Genomic DNA, 17339 nt, shown 5'->3' with positions numbered 1-17339 from the left:
GAGAGAGAGAGAGAGAGAGAGAGAGAGAGAGAGAGAGAGAGAGAGAGAGACTTTACATATATTTGTTTTTAAGGCATGGTTTCTCTGTATCCCTAGATGTCCTGGAACTCATTGTACACCAGGCTGAGGTCACAGAGATCACCTGCCTCTGCCTCCTGAGTGCTGGGATTAAATGCATGTGCCACCATCAGCTGTGTTTCTGCTCAGATGAAGAGGTACCTCACCTCTCTGAGGTGGGACAGTGTCCCAGTGGAAGGGCATCCTGAGACATGGAAGCTCAGGAACCGCACAGCTTTGAGAGGAAGCCTCCTGAGCAAAGGCATTGCAGCGCCCAGGAGAGGGTACCACCAGCTTAAGCTGAGGAACTCAGGACCCTCGCCAGAGAGTCACAACAGGCAAAATAATCTCATGAAAGAAATTGAAGGGTCCAGGGTATGAAGGGCGGAATCCAAGGATGGATGCCCTCTGCTTCCTAGAGCAGACAGCAGACAATTGGACAAAGGGACACTTGCTTATACAGGATTTCTGAGGGGGTGGAGCTTCTCAGGGCAGAGATTCCCAGATTGAAGATTGGTGGAATTTCAAGTTCTGAGCTTGGGCAACTCAGGGATTGGGGGATTTTCCTGTTCAGGGATTGTGGCTTTTTTTTTTCACTCCCTTCTACCTGCATCAGGCTCATGGGTTAAGGTGGGAAGTACTTGTCTACTGCAATCAGCTTTTGCTGAGGTACCATCTATGTGTGGCTGCTCCAGAGAGACTGGAGAGGAGGTGTTGCCACTGTGGATAGCTCCTGTGGGACAGTGCCTACAGTTTCACCAAGAAGGTATTGTCACCGTGGACAGCTGCAGTAGGCTGAGGCAGGAAAGGTGTTGCCACTGTGTTCCTGGGGAGCACCCTGCTTAGGCAGGAAAGGCAGTGCATCACTACAGGTAGCTCCTGTGACCTCTGCAGGCTGAGGAGATGTCCTGGTGCCACCATTTTAACAGCTCCTGCTGGGGCGTCTCACCACAGCCTTGGGCTGAGTGGGAAGGGTGGGGCCAGTCATCCCTTTGACTGCTTCGGCAGCATGGCGGGCCACTTAAGGATTACATCACCCAGCAACAAAATATAGAATGACATAATGAAACCCATTACTGTGTATAATTAATATATTTTAATAAAAACAAATTATTAGAATGCCTTTAAACAGTAAGTTCATTCTTTAATCCCTTTTGTATTATCATGTCAGAAACAGAACAAGCTATCATCTATTAAACAGAAGTTAGCCTTCACCACACAATAAGTCTACTTTTGTACCTTGATTGTTTTATCCCCCAGGTCTGTAAGAAATACATTGTTACTCACAAATTACCCAAGGTATTTTAAGGCTGCATAAAAACATTATACAAATATTAGAAGAGCAAACTCCAAAAACAATGACAGGACCAAATTCTGATGAAGATATCAAATAATAGGAATTTTTGTTTGTTGCTGGAGATACAAAATTGGTACAGCCATTTTGGAAGAAAGTTTTTTCATAAAATTGAGTGTACCCACATTAAATGGCCTAGTTATCATGCTATATGTACTTATCCAAATGAGTTTTTGAAAGCTTAGGCCTACACAGTAATTCACATCTTATTCAGTTCATTAAGATGTCCTTCATGGGTCAGTGAGTAAACAAACAAATGTGTTGGATACACACAATAGACTATTCAGCCTTTAAAAGAAATAAGCTTTCAAGCCAAAATGACACAAAGAAATCTTAAATACATATTACTGAATAAAATAATTTAGTCTGAAAAGTCTTTATACTGTATAATTCCAACTAATACAATATTCTTGAAAACTAAAACTGTGGTGACAATAAAAATTTTTCATAATTGCAGGATTTGGGGGGAAGGAATAAATGCTGCACAGGGAAAGTTTAGGACAGTGAAGTCATAGGAAAGTAGGTCCATGGCATATGTCAAAGCTGTTAGATTGAGTGAACATTAAGCTGTAGATCTTAGGGGTGTGCGTACTTCAGAGGATGCCCTTACGAATTGAACTTAAAGTAGGGGTTTTTTTTAGCATTATATGAAATTGGGAGGGGATGGGCTGGTGGATGGGCTTTAGGGGGACAAGTGGGAATGAATATGATCAAAATACATTGTGTAGATATATGAAATTCTTAAAGAATTACAAATGGTTTTATTTATTTATTTACTTACTTACACTCCAGATTTTATTCCCCCTCCTGGTCCACCCTCTGACTTCTCCACATCCCATACCTCCTCCCCACCACACCCCGTCTCCACGTGCGTGTCCCCACCCCCTACCCCACCAGACCTCTAAACTCCCTGGGACCTCCAGTCTCTTGAGGGTTAGGTGCATCATCTCTGACTAGACCCAGACTTCTGCTTTATATGTGTTGGGGGCCTCATATCGGCTGGTGTATGCTGCCTGGTTGTTGGCTATGTGTCTGAGAGATCTCAGGGGTCCAGGTTAATTGAGACTGCTGGTCCTCCTACAAGGTTACCACAAATGTTTTAACATATAAAATCCCTGGCATAGTAGTGCATGCCTTTAATCCCAGCACTTGAGAAGCAGACATGGGCAGATCTCTATGAGTCCCAGGACAGTCAGGGCTACATAGGGAAATTCTGTCTCAAAAAATGAATAACTAAATAAGTAAAAGGTGGAATTTAGAGATCTAGAGAGATGGCTCAGAGATTAAGAGGAGAAAACTTGCTGTTGTTGCAAAGAGCTGAAGTTGGGTTCCCAGCACTCACATGAGGCAACTCACGACATGTAACACGTTTCTTCACTGTCCCTTAGTTTATTATCTTTCTTTTTTGTTTCTGTTGAGTTTAAGCGTTACTAAGTTTAATGTAATAGTAGTGTAAGCGTTACTAAGTTTAAGTAATAACCTTATGTTTCTTTTCTGGCTTTCCTCCTCCCCTCCCTTTCCTTCCCCTCCCCTTCCTTTCCCATCCCTTCCCTTCCAATATATTATCTCATCATGCAGCCTAGGGCTAGCCTCTAACTCATTGTGTAACCCACTCTATCTTCAACTCACTTCCTCCATCCTGAGTGTTGGAATTACAATAGTGCTCCACCATGCCCCTCTGTATTTAGAGCCTCTTTTCATTTTCTTGCAGGCTGATAAGATTTGGACATCTCTGCTGAATTTTAGACTTATTTCCTTTTCTAATCTAATCTATAGGCAGCTAGAGTAGACTAGAAAACTTTTGGTGCTTTAAATGTTGTTCAAGGATGACATTTGAAATGTAAATAAAGAAAATATACAATAAAAATATTTAAGATGGTGATCTAGCCCTTTAGTTTTGAGGTTGGTGTACTGTGTGTGAGTATACATATTTATCACACACAGTCACTATCTTCGAAAGTGAGGGTGCACATCTTTCTCAGCCATCTCTTATTAAGCCATTAAAGTAATGCTAACATCTGAAGCTAGCACATTCTGGTTCTAGAACGTCGAGTTTTTCCTTGGAATAAACTGAGTTTAGCCTGAGCAGAGAAAGACCTTCATTTTTAAATTTAGTAGTAGTAGTAGTAGTAGTAGTAGTAGTAGTAGTAGTAGTAGTAGTAGTAGTGTGTGTATATACACACATACAGAGGCCAAAGGAGGACATCAAATGACTTGTGTTATCACTCTCTGCCTTGTTCCCATTTTGTAATGTCTCTCACAGAACCATAGAGCCAGGATGAGAGTCAGAAAACCCGACTGATTCTCCTGTGCCTACCTCACTAGGGTTTCTGGCTTCCTCCCAGCCATGCCTGGATTTTATTGTATACATGCTGAGAGCCCAAGCTCAGGTCCTCACTCTTATGCAGCACAGGAGAAAATAAGGAAGTTAGGTGACACATCAGCCAAGGTACTTTGAGGTTACCCAATGCTTAATGACTCTTCACACAAAACAGAAGAATGCCTACAGAAAGACTGGCCGGACCTAGGCAATATAACAACTGAGACAAGGTCAGCTCTATCTAAGGTCAGCTATATTCTTAGAAGCCAGGTGTGAGGTCGTTGCACTCCTGGGGCAAGGGCTTTCACGCCCAAGCTATAGTTCTAATTCTGATTTATTGTTTAACCCACCACCAGCCAGCTCTTAGTAAATACCTAACTATGATATTCCCCTGGGCTAGTGAAAGTATGTGCTAGGGAGTTCCCCTCTAGCTAACCTTCTCATGAATAATGCAACACTCTAGTTCCTCCTTAAATCACAGCCCGATCTTCTTCCTAAACAATTGTAAATTCCTGTATAAGGGAGTTACTCGCCTGTTACTCTAAGTGATTTTGTGAGGGACTTTCTTCTATTAAGTAATGTAGTCTGCCATATATAACTATAATAAGAATTCTAAACTTACTTTGCTAAGCTTGCCCTGAAATTTCTAACTATATGTAGTAGATAGTAACACCCAATTTCTTTCACTATCTCTCTTTCAATACTGGAGGCAATTCGTTTGAATAGATAACATTCTTACTAAATTCCAAGCCCAGGGTCAGCTCAAGGACTGCCTAGGAATTTGGTGAAGACCAGGAAGCAAAGTTCAACCTAATTTAGGTATTTGTCAAATCATTCCTTGGAGGCACCTATAATAAAACAATACTGAAAGAAAGCACACAGAACCATTCGCCAACTATTGCAAGGACGAATCTGAAACACATCTGTTTATGGGACGCCAGAAACTTTCCAGGAGACAAGTTTCCATAAAACTTTATGCCTCATGACTGTAGCCAAGCTTTTGGGCCTGTCAGGCAGTTTTTACTGGAGTGGGTGTGGCACACTATAGCTGTCTTCAGACTCACCAGAAGAGGGCATCAGATCTCATTAAAGATATTTGTGAGCCACCATGTGTTTGCTCGGATTTAAACTCAGGACCTTCAGAAGAGCAGTCAGTGCTCTTACCCGCTGAGTATCTCTCCAGCTCCCCATTTTCCTTTCTTAAACCACACTTATATATTGGCTTTCACTTTGCTCTCATTTCCTAGTGTACTGGCTGGTTTTGGGTGTCAACTTGACACAGGCTGGAGTTATCACAGAGAAAGGAGCTTCAGTTGGGGAGATGCCTCCACGAGATTGAGCTGTAAGGCATTTTCTCAATTAGTGATCAAGGGGGAAAGGCCCCTTGTGGGTGGGACCATCCCTGGGCTGGTAGTCTTGGTTCTATAAGAGAGTAGGCTGAGCAAGCCAGGGGAGGCAAGCCAGTAAAGAACATCCCTCCATGGCCTCTACATCAGCTCCTGCTTCCTGACCTGTCTGAGTTCCAGTCCTGACTTCCTTGGTGATGAACAGCAGTATGGAAGTGTAAGCTGAATAAACCCTTTCCTCCCCAACTTGCTTCTTCTTTTTTTGGTTTTTCAAGACAGGGTTTCTCTGTATAGCCCTGGCTGTCCTGGAACTCACTTTGTAGACCAGGCTGGCCTCGAACTCAGAAATCCACCTGCCTCTGCCTCCCGAGTGCTGGGATTAAAGGCGTGCACCACCACACCCGGCTCCAACTTGCTTCTTGGTCATGATGTTTGTGCAGGAACAGAAACCCTGACTAAGACACCTAGAGAAAACAAAACATTGCCCAGATAGGAGACTTAAAACCATAGATAGTTTCATTCTGCTTCTTAACTGAAATCATTTCTATAGGATTCCTGGTGGCTGGAAGGCAAATTGAACATTCTACTTTGATCTTGTATTAGTAAAGCAGATGGTTTTGTTAAACAACTCCCTAGGGAAGATTTGGGTCTCTGTTCCAGCTTCTGACATAGCCAAAAAGAATCCCAGAGTGGATAGAGCTGAATTGGCCTTTCAGACATTTTTGTTCAATCCCTTATGGTACATATTGAAAATTCAAGCCTAGAATTGGATATTGTTCAAGGTCACAGTCACATAGTGAATTTATGGCTTCAAGAGAGATTATTCTTCCCTCCTATGCAAAGGGGGAATCTAACAGATACTGTTTAAGCTATGAACTCTTGTGAGTATGAATGTTTCATTATGCCATTATAGTTTAATTTTTAATAATTGGACTAATTTTATATTTATAAAAAATTGCAATGTACAAAAATCATGATCATTGTCTCTTTTCTCTTATATTGCTGTGGTATAATTTCGAAATAAAACCCCAGATTTTATCAGTTTTCTATGCTAGCATCTAGAAAATCAGGATCACAGATAACTGAAAACCTTTGATCTTCCTATTTCCTTAGTTTTCTCATCTGTGCCAGTTTCTTAGGTTTACCTGTAAGATGTTTCGTACAATGTCCCTCAATTTGTTATGAGTTTTGGAAAAAAATACTACAGAGATGAAGTGTCATTACTATCAAGATATATAAAGTGGTACACAATATTAATAAGAAGTATCAGTAGTTAACTTTGATGATATGGTTTGCCATGTTCACACAATAGAAAGTTGAAGTTTTTTTTCTTTTCTGTTCTCTATGCTTCAGAAATTCACCCACACCTAAGTTCAACCTCCTTGAAATAAAGAATACTTGTATATATTTACATGTGGAGAAATATAATTCATGTTTTTCTAAGACAATGTCTTACTGTATAGTTGTGACTGTCCTGGAACTCACTACTGTCTGAAACTCACTTTGTAGACCAGGCTGGCCTCAAACTCACAAAGATCCACCTGCCTCTACCTCTTAAGTGCTCGGATTAAAAGTGTACAACGCTATACCCAGCTTTGTCTAAAGCAATTTATAAAAAATAAATATATAATTTGGAGTTCTTTTTAAAGAATATCAACTTTTGTTGACTGCTATTTGATTCCTGTGCATGAAGGTAGAAGTGTTTTGGATGTTAGCTTATCTGTTCTGTTGCTCACAATGTTCTTACTTTGACCATAAGTGATTCTTTCAGATTAGCTTCTGTAGCCTTTTGACATGCAGCTTGAATTTTATCTTCTTAGATTGATAATTTTCTGGTACTTCAAAATACTCCAGACTCACATTGTATTTTCCCTTCCATAGACCTAGAACCAGCAGTTTCTTCAAGGAATATTAATTGATTTTGGGGGAGGGGACTGTATTTGAAAACCAAGATCTGAGCCAATCTTACCAACTATCATTGTTTCTGTACTTTCTCAATGGACAACTTAAGTAATATATAACTGAACTATTCTATATATACATATGCATCTATAATTGTATATCAATCTATTTTATGTATATTAAGCTAAATATGAGCTCATATCAATACCATGAATGAATCCAGTACTAACTAGTCTTCTATTCCTGTTTACCTATAAATTTCTTCTCTAACAGTGAGAAAACTGTGTTCTAACACCTACTATACATTTGTTTATTTCTTCAATACCAACACATATAAACCAGTTTCAGAATTGACCTATTTTCCCTATGAGAACCAAATGGACAAGAATAATGTTTATGTTCAGTTATTTATCCTAACAATTTTGTGTCAAAACATAATTTTCTCAGGTTAAATCTGCTTTATATCCCTCAGTGCAGTTACATCATTTATGTTTTATATAGTTAAATTCATTTTCATAATTTTCATTCCATCTTATGATCTTCCAACATTTTGGTTGATTTTTAAATTTTCATATACTAAGGCTAAGTCTTTGTGAATAGGAGATACATAATTTTTGATAGAGTGTTATATACTCTTTAGTCCAGCATCATTGAGAAGAGTTCTATCATTTTTAAACTTCTGTTGTTGCCAACCAGGACTCCTTCTCCTAACATTCTGAAACTACTCATGGGTTTCCATCCCTATATTCCAATCTGTTTTACAGAATGGCATATTAATATAATATGTGGCCTATTTGGGTATAGTTTCTGTTTCTCAGCAAAGTTTAATTTAAGGTACAGTTCATATTGTGTGAATTGGTAATGCATTTAAAATGTTCCCTTTTGGTTTGGGGAGCAGGGCAGGGGGTATAGGGGGCTTTGGGGATAGCATTTGAAATGTAAATGAAGAAAATAGCTAATAAAAATAATGATGAAAGACAATTTAAAAAATCCTCCCTTTTGTCTTTGGCCATATTACCCCGAATACGCCTAATCTCACCAAGTGTTTTGTTTTATTATTGACTAGTATTCCATTGTAGGAATAATTAGCCAATATTTTGTTAAAAGTCATTTTGAGTATTTCTAACTTTGGGAAACTATGAATAATGTTACTATAAACATGTACTTGTAGGTGTTTTGTGTTAAATATACATTTCTAATTTATTTTGGTAGACTCCTAGCAGTGTAGTTGGTGGATCATACTATAAGCCTATTTACATTTGAGCTTTTAACATATATTTCCAAGAAGTTTGGGTTGAAGTTGTTTGTAGGGTGTAATAGGATCTCTGCTTGTAAGCTGATTGGAATAATTATCATTCTCTAAGCATATTCTGTATGGATAGAAAATACAATATCCACAGGAAGATAGCTGCATTTACCAGAATGATGAAATTTCTGTAAAATGACCAAGTATTTGCTAATATCTAGAAAGTCATAAATCTTTACAAGATTATGGAAGCATTAAAATTTGGTCATTTTATATACAAAGTACTGAAACAATTAAACTAGAAAACAAACAACTCAGAGTTTTTAAAAATTAGCTAAAGAGAAACAGGGAACTCACAGAAAATTAACTTTTCAATGAGTTCAACAGCCTTAGTCATCAGATAAATGCAAATTTAAACTACTTTGAATCAGAATGGATAACATCAAGACAACAAATGACAACTAATCTTGGTGAGGATGTTGGAAAAGAGGAACATTAACACCATTGATGGACATGTAAACTGGTACAATCACTGTGGAAATCAGCTTGGAAGTTTGTAAAATAACTGAAAATAGAACGATTGCATGGCCCAGTTATACCACCACTGGGCATATACCCCAAAGACTATATCCCACCACAGATATATGCACAAAATCCATGTTTACTGCTGCACTATTCATAGTAGCAAGGATATGGAATCATCATACATGTCCATCAAAAGCTGAATGGATAATGAAAATGTAGTACATATGCACAGTGGAATTTATTCAGTCATGAAAAATGAAATTATTGAGTAAATTTTCAGGAAAATTGACAGAACTAGGAAAAAATATTAATTGAAGCAACCCATTCTCAGAAAGGCAGAAACTCAGTATTCAGATCCTAGCTTCTAGATTCTAGCTTTTCTCTATGTGTAGTTATGTGAGAATGAGTGAGTATAAACACCAGAAAACTAGAAACTGGAAGAAGGAGCTATATAAGGGGGAAGGATGAGGAAAGCATCAGAATACATGTAATATGAAAGTGGAAGGAGGGATCTGGGCAGCAGGGCACGTGGAAGACAAGGAGAATAGGGAGAGGAGTATAGAGGATCAGGGACTTGGCTGTGGAATTTTTGTCTTCTAATAACTTCAGAAGCTACACCCATAAGTTACACACTACCAACATGTCTACCAAATGCGAGCTAAACAAGATTGAAATCAACAAAATTGCCAAACTGGATGGGAAAAGCCCAGGAGGCTTCAACTCTACACAAAGATCTGCACAGGCAACTTAGTTAAGCTGGGAGCATGAGAGGTAGTCCTCCCCAAGGAAGAGCATACCAATTGGTTGTCCAGTTCCAGTCAGCCATCCTCACAACTAATCCTACCCCAGTTTCCCTCCCCACCTACTCTCCCATCCATCCACCTCCTTCCATTAACTTCCCTCCCTCTATCCATCTTCAATGTCTATTTTATTTCCCCTTCTGAGCAAGATTCAAGAAACCTCCCTTGGACTTTCCTTGTTACTTATCTTCTTTGGATCTGTGGATTATAGCATAGTTATTCTGTAATTTATGGCTAATGAAGTGAGTACATATCATGTATGTCTTTCTGGGTCTAGGGTACCTTACTCAGAATGATACTTTTGGGCTGTCGAGATGGCTCAGTGGTTAAGAGTGCTGACTGCTCTTCCGAAGGTCCCGAGTTCAAATCCCAGCAACCACATGGTGGCTCATAACCATCCCTAACGAAATCTGATGCCCTCTTCTGGAGTGTCTGAAGACAGCTACAGTGTACTAACATATAATAAATAAATAAATCTTAAAAAAAAAAGAATACTTTTTAGTTCCATCCATTTTCACGATGTCTTTGTTTTTAATGGCCGATTAGTATTCCATTATATAAATGTACCACATTTTCTTTATCCATTCTTCTGTAGGTTGCCGATTTGTCTTATCAACTATGTTCTTTGCCTTACAGAAGCTTTCCAGTTTCATGAGATCCCATTTATCAATTCTTGATCTTTGAGCATGAGCCATTGGAGTTCTGTTTAGGAAATTTCCCCCTGTGCCAATGAGTTCATGGTTCTTTTCCACGTTCTCTTCTATTAGAGTCAGTTTATCTGGTTTTTTGTTTGTTTATTTGTTTGTTTGTTTTTTGATTTTTTGGTTTTTTTCGGGACAGGGTTTCTCTGTATCACCTGGTTGTCCTGGAACTCACTTTGTAGACCAGGCTGGCCTCGAACTCAGAAATCTACCTGCCTCTGCCTCCCAAGTGCTGGGATCAAAGGCGTGCGTTTTATGTTGAGGTCCTTGATCCATTTGGACTTGAGCTTTGTGCAAGGTAACAAATATGGGCCTATTTTCATTCTTCTACCTACAGACAGTCAGTTGGACGAGCACCATTTATTGGAGACGCTTTTTTCCCCATTGTGTATTTTTGGCTTCTTTGTCAAAGATCAAGTGTCCATAAGTAACTGTTTAAAAAAAATCTGAGGATTTTACTTTTCTCTGTGATTAGAAATAATTTCATCAACAGTACCATTGTGTTCCTTACTACTTTCACATTGCAGTTTCTTATCAGTAACTATATTTCTTGGTGGATTGTATTGTAGGGTTGTTGTATTGTTTGTTCCAATTATTTTTCATACAACCTACATTGTTCAACAACGGGGCTGGGGGTTGGCAAAGATGTAGACCTCTCAAAAAACATACAGAACTGAAATACTGGAGCAGAGCACAGCCAGATTCTTCCCAGCAAACCTCAGGGAAGTCTCTGTGAAGAACGGTTGGTTACTCTGGTGACTAGTACCTGTAGGAGATTTGAAAAAGAATCGAAACGAAAATGAATTAATGTGACCCTAAATATGGATGAAGTGTACAGGGTTTTTTTGAGCTAAATACTGGACTTTATTTCCAGCCAGCCTTGATGGTTCTTCCAAAGGGCAGAAGTGGGGAGGGGGCGAGGTTTGCAGGGGATGGAGGTGGAGTGTGCTCTAAGGATGAAGAAAAAGAACATAAAAAGAAAATCCATGCAATTAGTGACACGTCAAAGGATAGTCTGTTTTCTGTCTGAACCCAAGTAACAACGGCAAACAAGATTGTTAAACAGCTTCCAGAGGGACCACTAGCATCCTAATGGAACTATGTTAGGAAAGTGGGTGTCAAATATATTTTATCTCCCTTCAGTCTCTTCCTCTGCTTTAAGCCCCATCCCTAAAGTGGATCTTGAGGCAGTTTCCTTTAGTTTGCATATGAGCTTAAATTGGCTCATTTGTTTATCTGATACATTAATTTTACTCAGTATGTCAGAGCAATGTCAGTGATTCTTCTTTGACTGGCCTTATGCTGCCAGACCTTAGCAGCCCTGGAAAGCTTTCATATATAAAGTAATATGGTCTCTTTAGATTGCTAAAGGAAGAAGACAGAAGAAATAAGGTGTGGAGACCCTGAAATCAAGGGAACTCATAACTTCTTTTGAAGTAAAGTATTTTGAGGTTGTGCATAAAGAAATAAGGGACTGACTCATTCCTTGTCTTACTACAACTGCTTCTTTTACCCTTTTCTAGTAGTTAAAATAGAATTTGCATAATTTTTATACTAATGCTTTCCATTGGATCCTCACACTATTTTTATTGATGCACCAAGGCCAAACTCAAATGGCTCCTATAACCACTCCTCCCATTCTTCCACAGAACTCCCTGAGCTTAGGATAATGTTTGGCTGTGGGTCTCAGTATATGCTCCTATCAGCTGCCAGAGGAAGATTTTCTGATGATGATTGAGCTAGGCACCAATCTACGAGTGTAGTAGAATATTAGGAGTCACTTTATTGATTTTTTTGGTAAGTCCTGTTTAGTTCTACCCTAGGTCTCTGCACCATCCAGCTTTCAGTTTCTGTCCATCGAGGCAGTACTGAACATGGGCTCCTCCTTGTGGCTTCAGCCTCAAGTTAGAGTAGTCATTGGTGGGCCATTCTCTCACAGCACATCTTGCAGGCAGGACAGGTGTGGGTGGAAGGTTTTGTGGCTGGGTTGGTGTGCCAGTCCCACCACTGGAAGCCTTGCCTGGTTAACAGAAGATGACCAGTTCAGGCTGTATATCCTCTATTACTAGGAGTCCCCATTAGGGTCACCCTCATAGGTTTCAGGAAGTTTCCGTTGCACTAGATTTCTACCCACTAAATACCCCCCTATCTCGGTCATCTCTCCCTCTTTCCCTCCTTCCATACTAGAATCAGATCTTGTTTTTTTCGACTTCCTAGCTTTTAGGATTTGTCGGGTCTCTTAATTCATCTGATTCTTAAGATTATTTCTCCTCCCATGAAAGATAATGCCCAATTTATAGTTTTATTGCACAGACCAAATAAAATGACAGATGTGACATCTTTATAGCCTATAAATACTGTGAAAATAAAAGGTAGTTTTATCATGTTAGTCAAGAAATGCCAAAGGGCACAAAATTTTATCCCATCTATGAACCATGATTTTTTCACTAGATCATGTGTTATATTGTTCCAAGCCTATTTATAGACACAGATTTGCTTAAGTTCAGTTCACTTGGATAATTTGAATAAAGTTAACAGTAGAGAAAAAAATCCAATCTTTTTCTGATTGATACAAAGGCCAGTAGCGATTATATCACATGGCTATAGCTAGATTTTTTTCAGTTGGTATCTTACTGAAATCCCTAATGAATGCCTAATGAATCACCTAATGAAGAGTGATTAAAACAGTCTTCCTTTAACAGAAGAAATATTTTATAGGCAATTAGTAAAATGTAAGAAAATTAGATGAAAACTGAATTTACATTCCCCTAGCTACTTCTTTTTGTTGTTGTTGTTGTTTTGTTTTGTTTTGTTTTTCGAGACAGGGTTTCTCTGTATAGCTCTGACTGTCCTGGACCTCACTTTGTAAACCAGGCTGGCCTCGAACTCAGAAATCCACCTGCCTCTGCCTCCCCAGTGCTGGGATCAAAGGCGTGCGCCACCATGCCCGGCTTCCCCTAGCTACTTCTAAGTGTAAAACATAAATCTGTGTTCCAAATCTCCCAGTATGTAGAAGTATCTTTAAGGAGGTGACAAGAAAGTATTGAATAATCCTTCATTGCATACCATTGTAAGAATTCCTTCCTAGGAAGATATAAGCAAAGGATTACCTTCCTCTTAACACTCCCAGGACAAACCAAAGTAAGTTTCTATCAAAGTCTAACTTAGACAACCCGTGAGTATTTTTTTACTTACAGAGAATAGGTGACTTCAGAAAGTCTCACCCAACAGAGATGATGAACGCTTCAGAGATACATAGATGGAGGACACACACACACATACTTCAACATTTCCCAGTCTGTATAATCCCAAACCCTAATGGCACATGCAATTAAGGTAGAATTTCGGGGCTGGTGAGATGGCTCAGTGGGTAAGAGCACCCGACTGCTCTTCCGAAGGTCCAGAGTTCTAATCCCAGCAACCACATGGTGGCTCACAACCATCCGTAACGAGATCTGGTGCCCTCTTCTGGAGTGTCTGAAGACAGCTACAGTGTACTTACATATAATAAATAAATAAATCTTTAAGGTAGAATTTCATACAAATAACTGGGAAGTGAAGGAAAGAACCAGGATTTTCAATGAGAGTGCAATGACTCTCCCTATCCCCACCTTCTCTGAGAGAACACCAACAGTCAAAAGGCCAGTCTTGATGTCTTTATGGTCGCCTGCAAGCAGGTACAGCTCATCCGATGAAAGTAGCAGCTGTTGTCTTTAGAGTACCACATTTCTACAACATATATTCAAATCACTGTGTAGGGGCTTACTAGTAGTATACGTAAAAGTTTAAGGTAATGTAGCATCCTGTATTAAATGGTATGGAACAGAAGGCATTCTGGAGAAGTGATTTCAGACGACTGATAGAAAGACTGCAAGGGGATTTTTGTGTATGTTCAGACAGAAAGAGTAAGAATGTCTTCCAAATAGAGGGATCATGTCAGGTATGGTGCGTGATTCCAGGTAAGGCTCTTGAGATATGGCAGGGACAGACTTTCGACAGACCGTTCTTGAAATTCTGACAGAGAAGACTAAGTTGGATATGGTAGGCAGTGGTGACCCTTTGTGAATTCCTGAGTCAGAAACTTGAAGAGGAAATAATGTGTTAAGCAGTGCCCAGGGCATATTATCGTAGACATAAGCACTTACTATCAAAACTCGCTTGTAAGCTTTCATTGTGTGATGTAATAGTAGGTATAAAGAAGGTAGTGTTCCATTCAAGCAAGATATGGTCAAAAAGAGAGAACAATAAGAACACTGGGGGTAAGAAAATTCTTATCAATAAGTCAGAAGTCTGGCATAATAGGGACTTTTTAGATATGCTATAGATGAGCCTGAAATTCAATACTTTCCTAGAGCTAAATCAGTGAATGGCTTCTAGATCTGACCAACTTCCAGGACCCAAAATGTGCAACAATCTTTCCTCTCCAGACTTTTTCAAAGCATATGAACTCAACATTTGTGTTAGTGTGTGTGACTGGGTCAAAATAACCTCTATTGTCTGAAAAGAAAGACAGTTCAAAGAAAAGCTGAACAAACTCACTACCAAAAGACGATACACAAAGAAGTTAAAGGAAAACAAGAGAAAAGTCAGTTAAGTAGCAAGCTGTTTTTACTCAGGAAAATGTTCACTTTGACACACACAATCGTACTCAAGCAGATGCATCTGTTCCCTACCCTAACATACTTACATCAGATACTGGACTAGAATGATAAGGCTGTGTGACTTTAAGAAGGTTTCTTAAAACTCTAAGAAACCTCAGGCTTCTCATTTGTGAAATAGAAATGCTAATTCCATTCTACTTCAGAGGATTTTGTGTAAGGGTAAAATAATACAATTCAATATAACGTCTCTAGAACATAGCATGAATTTGATAAACTTAGTATAATTATTAGACATTAAGAGGATACTGATCAGCTTATTATTGATTCTTAAACTTGAGTTCATTTACAAACAGCAAACATTTCTCTCAGCCTTGTTGTTAAGTGGTGGCTAAAGGGTAGAATTTAACCTAGTGTGATAGCAGCTGCTTAAATAGCAACTGGGTTTTAGTTTATTTGACTACCTACAGTTGAATAGAGGTTATGTTGGATGAGTGGTCAGCAGCTAATAAATCTAGTATGCAACTTGTCTTGGTGAAATACTATATCTTTACCCTTCCTGTTTGTAATCATATTTTCTGTAAATAAAATAAGTCTACTCCTAAGGGTAATGTGACTTTAATCTAACTGGTACAAAATATGCATTTTCTCATAGAGTTTGCTTATGATGTAGCTTCACTTGAGAGAACTTAAGAAATAATGAAAGATACCATATGGAAATCATTAAAAATAAGAGCTATTTATTGCCATTCACCTGCATATGCTGTCTGTGGAATCTATTGGTGCATACCAAACACAAGGATACTGTCCATTCATATACAGTACATGTGATGGCATGCTTATATTTTTGGCTATGCTTGGGTTCTCGCATGAATTGCTTTCTTTGTTCAGCAAGACTGGGATTTAATCTAAAGAAGTACAAATACTACTATGACTTTTCCAGGTGAGGTTATGTGTACATCTTGCTCCTTTACCTTTGTTCACTTTTATGTAGACAAACAAATAGTCCTTTTTAAGCATAAATAAATTAAACAAAAATAACTAAGACTTTAGCTACTATTAGGTATTTGTGGATAATTGAATCTAAGATGTCACAATATTCTCCAGAGTAATTTAGCAAGTGATAAAATGTTTAGCCTACCTTGGCTATTCCACTATAATCGAATCAAATTACTATGGTACCTTGCATTACCTTGTCATCCCATAGTTTCTTGGTGACAACTATTTGGATAACCACCAAGATTTTAGTGTCAGAGCTATAGCTGTGAGTTGGCATGGCAGACTGAACCCTTATACTCTGGCTAATATTGTGAACAAAAATTAGCATTCAATTTTGTCATGTTAACTCACCTGAAAATTTTATAGATTTCAGCCCTCTATTCCTATTTATGGAAAAACAGCTCCTTGGTCTCATTTCTTCATATTATAAAGCCATACGTTTGTTTCTCTAGCAAGTAAGTTCATTCCTTCCAGTATTAGCAAAATTACCAACTGATTCTGTGATGTGTTTGCAAATAACAAGGCACATTTTATTAAATAGTCTCTGTAGGGGCTATGGATCTTTAATTACAGGATCATATTTAGAGCATTATCTTTATAATGCTAGCTTTTTACCTTTTCAAGAGCCAGCATCTTGGGGAAAAAAAGCCTACCAGTTATACATATTGTAGTTAGGGTAAAGATAGGAATATCTTGTCTGAATATGGTACAATTTCTCCAGAACTATATAAATATACTGGAATATTTTGAGAACAAAAGAAGTGAGTGATAGCACAGAACTAGTTGGGAAAACTAGAAAATTGGAGCAAAAATGAAAAGAGGCCAATAAAAATGGAGAAGAAAGAGTGAACAAAAATAACTTGAGCCAGAATAATAGTCCCCCTCCAATCTTTTAATATGTGTCAAAATAACTTGTCTATAATCCACAGGTTGTCTCATTATATAGTAGGTTCATTTGATCTAGTAAGATTTTTATCTAGGTATATATTAAGAGATAATTAGGCTGTCTTTTACACTGGAAAAAAAAAGGCCAAAATGTAAATTTTTTTTTCTTTAACCCATAATGGAAAATATTGGAAGACATTTTGCTACAGCTCTCTCCTATGACTCATAACCCATATTCCTGCCATCTTACTGGTATCTTAGTTTTAAGTGAGGCTGAATCTTTGGGCCCTAATGGTTTCAGGAAGTAAAAAGGAAATGGGTTATGCAATAAGAAAAGTCTAATGTCACCACACTCATCTTCCCTTCTAATCCAAGCATAGTACCTACCTTATTTACAGAGCATATTGTATGGTGAATTTTATATCTGCGTTGAGAATGTTACAGGTCAATATATTTATCATAAATGACAATAGAATGGATGATCCATTGAATATTTATTTAAAATTTATAACTATGTAACAAAGGTTTGATTTATTTCGAGAAAACCAATCATGCTCTATGTGTGTGTGTGTGTGTGTGTGTGTGTGTATGTGTGTGTGTGTGTGT

At 38.5% G+C, this 17339-nt stretch overlaps 1 protein-coding gene across 2 annotated transcripts in view; it reads left to right on the top strand.

Annotated features, from left to right (window-relative positions):
• The window catches only part of Nexmif (neurite extension and migration factor), a 108850-nt gene that overhangs the window by 68948 nt on the left and 22563 nt on the right, over window positions 1–17339 (top strand). The gene's annotated exons all lie outside the window — the stretch shown is intronic.

This window comes from Mus caroli, chromosome X (genome assembly GCF_900094665.2).
Source record: "Mus caroli chromosome X, CAROLI_EIJ_v1.1, whole genome shotgun sequence".
Classification (NCBI taxonomy): Eukaryota; Metazoa; Chordata; class Mammalia; order Rodentia; family Muridae; genus Mus; species Mus caroli.
This window is presented reverse-complemented; position numbering and strand designations above follow the sequence as displayed.